Source organism: Lactuca saligna, chromosome 8 (assembly GCF_052625555.1).
Source record: "Lactuca saligna cultivar CGN05327 chromosome 8, ASM5262555v1, whole genome shotgun sequence".
Taxonomy (NCBI): domain Eukaryota; kingdom Viridiplantae; phylum Streptophyta; class Magnoliopsida; order Asterales; family Asteraceae; genus Lactuca; species Lactuca saligna.
In genome coordinates, this window is record NC_136424.1 from 168,900,552 (window position 1) to 168,906,232 (window position 5,681).

Consider the following 5,681-nt stretch of genomic DNA (forward strand, 5'->3'; position numbering starts at 1 on the left):
GGAACAATTCCAACAGTCATAATAAACATGCAAAGTTGGTATTTCTACTAAAAGTGAACTCCTGCGTGAACTACGGGGAACTATTGTGTATGAAGTAGAAGCCATTTGTCGCCGTTTTGGAGGCATCACAAGAAGGAATTTACTGTAATGAAAATCCAAATTTCATCGACTTTTAACATACTTTATATGTAATTCGTATGGTAAATTAGATACTACGAAGTTATTTTTGAAACTAACTATTATGATTAGTAACTAACTTTTGGAGTATATTTTAAAAAACATTTAGAAGAGATTAATAGTGTAGTCTATGATTGTTTTAACCCATGGATTCATTTGAATGTCAGTCATAAGAAATTTATTTGGAACAACAAAATTAGTCATTAACCAACATACAATGCTATATATTCAACTAAAGCTTGTAAACATGATAAAATTGAAAATGGAGCATTCTATAAAAATTTATGCACATATTCACAAAGATTGAGAAAGTTGTTACGTATTGAGAGCAAGAAATAGTTCACAATTGACATACCTTAGAGTCGTAATTGTTTGAGTCCAAATTGTAAGTGATTTGAGAAAAAGATGGTGGTTGAGAGGCTCTAAAACGAAGAAGGAAAGGTACGTTATTCGTTGTTTTTGCCACCATTTTTCAAAATGTAAATGCATTCTGTTATATTGTTGCATATTCTAAAACTTAGAATGTAGCTAAGGGCATGGTTTAAATGGTGCTTAAAATATGATAAATGCTTCCACTGATTGGAATGGTTGTATAAGTAGTTTATTTGACACATTCATTTAAAAATTAAGTGTGACAAATTATTGAAATAAGACCATTATGTATAAAAAAATGTCACAAGCACTAATATAATTTTAAACTAATGTTTAAAAATATCAGATTGCTTATCTAGAGATCAAACTTTATTTATCTACGAAAACAATATATGAGCATAGACGACAAAAAGACGACACAAAAAAGATGTAAACAAAAAATCAAAATCAAATAAAAACAATATATGACATACCGAAATTCCAAAATATAACAGAGAGCACAGGTTGTTGGTGGCGATAATTGAGCACTGACGGTCAAACCTACAAAGTCAAAGACAACGCTCAAAAACACAGAAGGATCAGAAGGAGGAGCAATTGAATGGAAAATCACAATATAATTGAAACATTATACAACATATGGAATTCATTACAGAAATATATAGAAATTCATAGCCTTTTACATACCAGAATTTGTCACAGCAACAGATAGAAAGTCCTAGTCCCCTTCTTATATCATTAATGAAAATCCTGCAATAAGATTTCAGAATATCACTTACCAAATATTAGAGTAAATGCAAAAAGTTAAAGGGGTGATTTTGTCATTATTAAAGTGTTTTTAACACATCTGACTTATATACAAAGAATAAGTCCTCAATTAATGTTACATAATTAAAGTTGATCATTTTCAAGTAAAACACACCAATTAAATATAATTCCAAACATTTTTAATAAACATTTTTCTACTTTTCGAGAGTGAAATATATGTGTTTAATTGTTTAAAAAATGTCAACTTACTCTTTAAAGATACGGTCAAAAGTCAAAACAATATTTGAAATGGACATTTTTAATGGGTTGTTACATGCTATTTTTATGTACAAATAATTGTCAAATACTCCATGTGATGGACTTCTTGAATTACATCTCAGTTTTGTAATTTTGCAAAGTTTTTTTTAGTGTTGATGGTTTGTGGTGCATTTGCAATTGATGGATATTGTCATTTTGACCTTTTTGCCTCTGTGAGGCTGAGACTCAGGGTTGGCCCTAGAGCATGGGCAAGTTGGGTGACCGCCTTAAGCTTATCAAAATTAGGGGCCCCTACGAGTTATGATCGGTATATGTATATGAGGTTTTGGATATAAAATATTATATGAAGAAAGGAAACAAAGTTAATATTAGTTGAGATGGTTGTGTACATAAATTTGTATGGTAGAGGCATGTGTTCGATTATTGCGTTTGTCATTATTTTTTTAGTGCTTATGTTTTTTAGTGTGGTTCCAATAGACGACGCTTCATTTTTCAAGAATTATGTTTTTTTAATTATGACATCTTCCTTATTTCATAGTTATGTAATAAAAAAACCAAAAATCTGCCATCTTATTTACAATGTTTATTCATGGAGTCTAATGTATTTTATCTACCATTGACCATTTTACCCCTGATGTTGTTTAGATGTATCATGGGTCACCCCTGATGTTGTTTAGATGTATCATGGGTCTAATACGTTGTTGTTGATGTGCTGAAATGTTAAGTTACATGTATAAAGTTCACTTTGCATACCCAATTCTTTTTGGTTGATGTCTTTACCATTTTGCCATTCAGCCCTTGGCAATAGTTTTTTATAATTCTCATTGGTATTTTAAGAGTGGGTGCACTTGACTTAATGGTTTTTTGAACTCAAGACATGTTATGTATTCAACTAAATTGGTAAAAAAAAAAAAGCTAAAATTTGTTGTAAAAACATTACTTATCTTTTGTATTTTTTAAAATGTTTCGTTTTGATGGCGTACAAGATTATTTTATCCAAGTCCAACTTCTTATCCATCAAATGTTTCAATTTTCTGTTTTTCTATTAATATTTTTAGTAATATATATGCTGAATTATTAACATATTTGCTAAATTATTAACATAAAAAAAATACATTGCTTTTGATTACATGTTGATCCATTGGCACTTAGACTCTTGCAGAGGTTGTTGGCTTTTGATCCAAAGGATCGACCAACTGCTGAACATGTAATGTTGTTATCGACTAATCTTCAATTCAAGTTTTTTGTATCGAGGGTATTTATGTCAATTTTGCAAGGAAAGTATATAAATACTAGGTTTAAACCCGTGGAAATCCACGGGTGATAAATTGAAATATAATTATAGTTTTTAATTTGTAACAAAAAAAAGATATGAAAGTTTAGAAAAAATGAAGAATAGTGATATTAGACAATTATAATATGCGTTTTTCCAGGTGAGTATTCATATAAAATATTTATTTCCTTAATTAAAACAACAAAAGATATATTTTTATTTATTTTTCCAATTTGCATAACTTTTTTTATTGATTTAATAAAGTTGCATACCAAATTGTTAGGCTGTTACGATTTCACCACCTAAAATATGTATATTTGTATTATAATATATTATCTTGTTAGTATTTCATGAATGCAATCAATAACACTGCTTTGAATGCGAAGTTGGATTTAGCTTTGCTATAAGTTTCAATCGATTTTGAAATTGAGTATTGTTCGCATTTGTATGAGTGTAGTCGATGAATCGATAAAGCAAGAACATATGAGTTTTGATTCGCAATTGGATTGATGATTGAGGGATGATTCGTGAAGAAAAACGTGAAGTCAAGGACTGTGAAATTGTTGTTTGCAAGAATTTAAAAACTCGATTGTGGAGTTGTTGATGCTCATTTTGCGAAAGTAAAACAATCGAGTGTTTGCATCTGTGAATCAATTTGAAGTCAATTGGGTTAATATTCGCATATGGGTTCAACATATGAATTTTTGATTTCGCAAGTTTAGAGTTCAAGAACTAAACTGTGTTCGCATCTGGAATGAAAATTTTGTGGTTCGCATTTGATTAATTAGGTTAAAATGCCAAGGTGATTAATGCGAAGGGATGCGAAGGGTGTAAGAATGAAGATGCGAAGTATTTCACAGTAGATATGTAAAATTGGGGAAGAAAACAGAAATTTTCAAATATTGTCCCTGGAGTTTCGCATTTTTGGAAATAAATACTCAACTTCGCAAATGGGGGTCATAAAATGATGAAATTGCAGAATTTTTAAACAGATACACACACATAGACAACCACACATATATTTAGAAAATTAAACTAAAAGATGATAAATTACAGATTATAGCATTGTTCTTTGAGAATAAATTACTAAAAATGGGATATAGACAATTATAAGACATTGTTCTTGACTTTTGAGTCCAAAGACGTATGATCCGAACTTTAATTGTGAAATCGTCCTTGATTGAGTCAATTTCCTTTATAGGAGTAATATGTTCCATTGTACCTTGCAAGTTAAAAAAAAAAAATTTACATTAAATTAGACAATTATAATCAGCACACAGAAAAAAACAATCAAACAGTCAAGAAGAAAGTACATTGGTAGGCTGTTACGATTAAATTAGACAATTATAATATGCGTTTTTCCAGGTGAGTATTCATATAAAATATTTATTTCCTTAATTAAAACAACAAAACATATATTTTTTATTTATTTTTCCAATTTGCATAACTTTTTTTATTGATTTAATAAAGTTGCATACCAAATTGTTAGGCTGTTACGATTTCACCACCTAAAATATGTATATTTGTATTATAATATATTATCTTGTTAGTATTTCATGAATGCAATCAATAACACTGCTTTGAATGCGAAGTTGGATTTAGCTTTGCTATAAGTTTCAATCGATTTTGAAATTGAGTATTGTTCGCATTTGTATGAGTGTAGTCGATGAATCGATAAAGCAAGAACATATGAGTTTTGATTCGCAATTGGATTGATGATTGAGGGATGATTCGTGAAGAAAAACGTGAAGTCAAGGACTGTGAAATTGTTGTTTGCAAGAATTTAAAAACTCGATTGTGGAGTTGTTGATGCTCATTTTGCGAAAGTAAAACAATCGAGTGTTTGCATCTGTGAATCAATTTGAAGTCAATTGGGTTAATATTCGCATATGGGTTCAACATATGAATTTTTGATTTCGCAAGTTTAGAGTTCAAGAACTAAACTGTGTTCGCATCTGGAATGAAAATTTTGTGGTTCGCATTTGATTAATTAGGTTAAAATGCCAAGGTGATTAATGCGAAGGGATGCGAAGGGTGTAAGAATGAAGATGCGAAGTATTTCACAGTAGATATGTAAAATTGGGGAAGAAAACAGAAATTTTCAAATATTGTCCCTGGAGTTTCGCATTTTTGGAAATAAATACTCAACTTCGCAAATGGGGGTCATAAAATGATGAAATTGCAGAATTTTTAAACAGATACACACACATAGACAACCACACATATATTTAGAAAAAATTATTTAAAAAAAATGTTACAAAAAAACATAATTGTTAGAATTTAATGGGTAAGAAGCAGTTATAAATTCCTAAAAACTTCCTTATACACAACATTTGAAGTTTTGTTTGTAAGTCTACCATCCTTATCTAAAATTAACAATTTCAGTCCTTCTCTACTTTGAACTCTAGATAAGGCAACATACAGTTGTCCATGTGAAAAAACAGGATCCTTGAGATACAGACCAACCTTTGATAACGACTACCCCTGACTTTTATTAATTGTCATTCAAAACATACAGCCAATGGAAATTGTCTTCTTTGAAATTTGAAAGGAATTTTTTTTTCAGATGGACTTAAAGACATTCTTGGAATAAATGTTTGCTTTCCGATATTAGTTCCAGATATTATAATTGCCTCAATAACACGTTTGCCAAGAGATTTCACTTGTAGTCTAGTGCCGTTACATAATCCATTTTTTTGATCAATGTTTCTTAGTAACATAACTGGAACACCGACTTTTAGAATTAACTTGTGATTTGGCAAACCTGATACCTTAAGACCATTTAAAATATCAGGGGAGTATAAATTGGGATCAAACTGATCATGAACAAACTCGG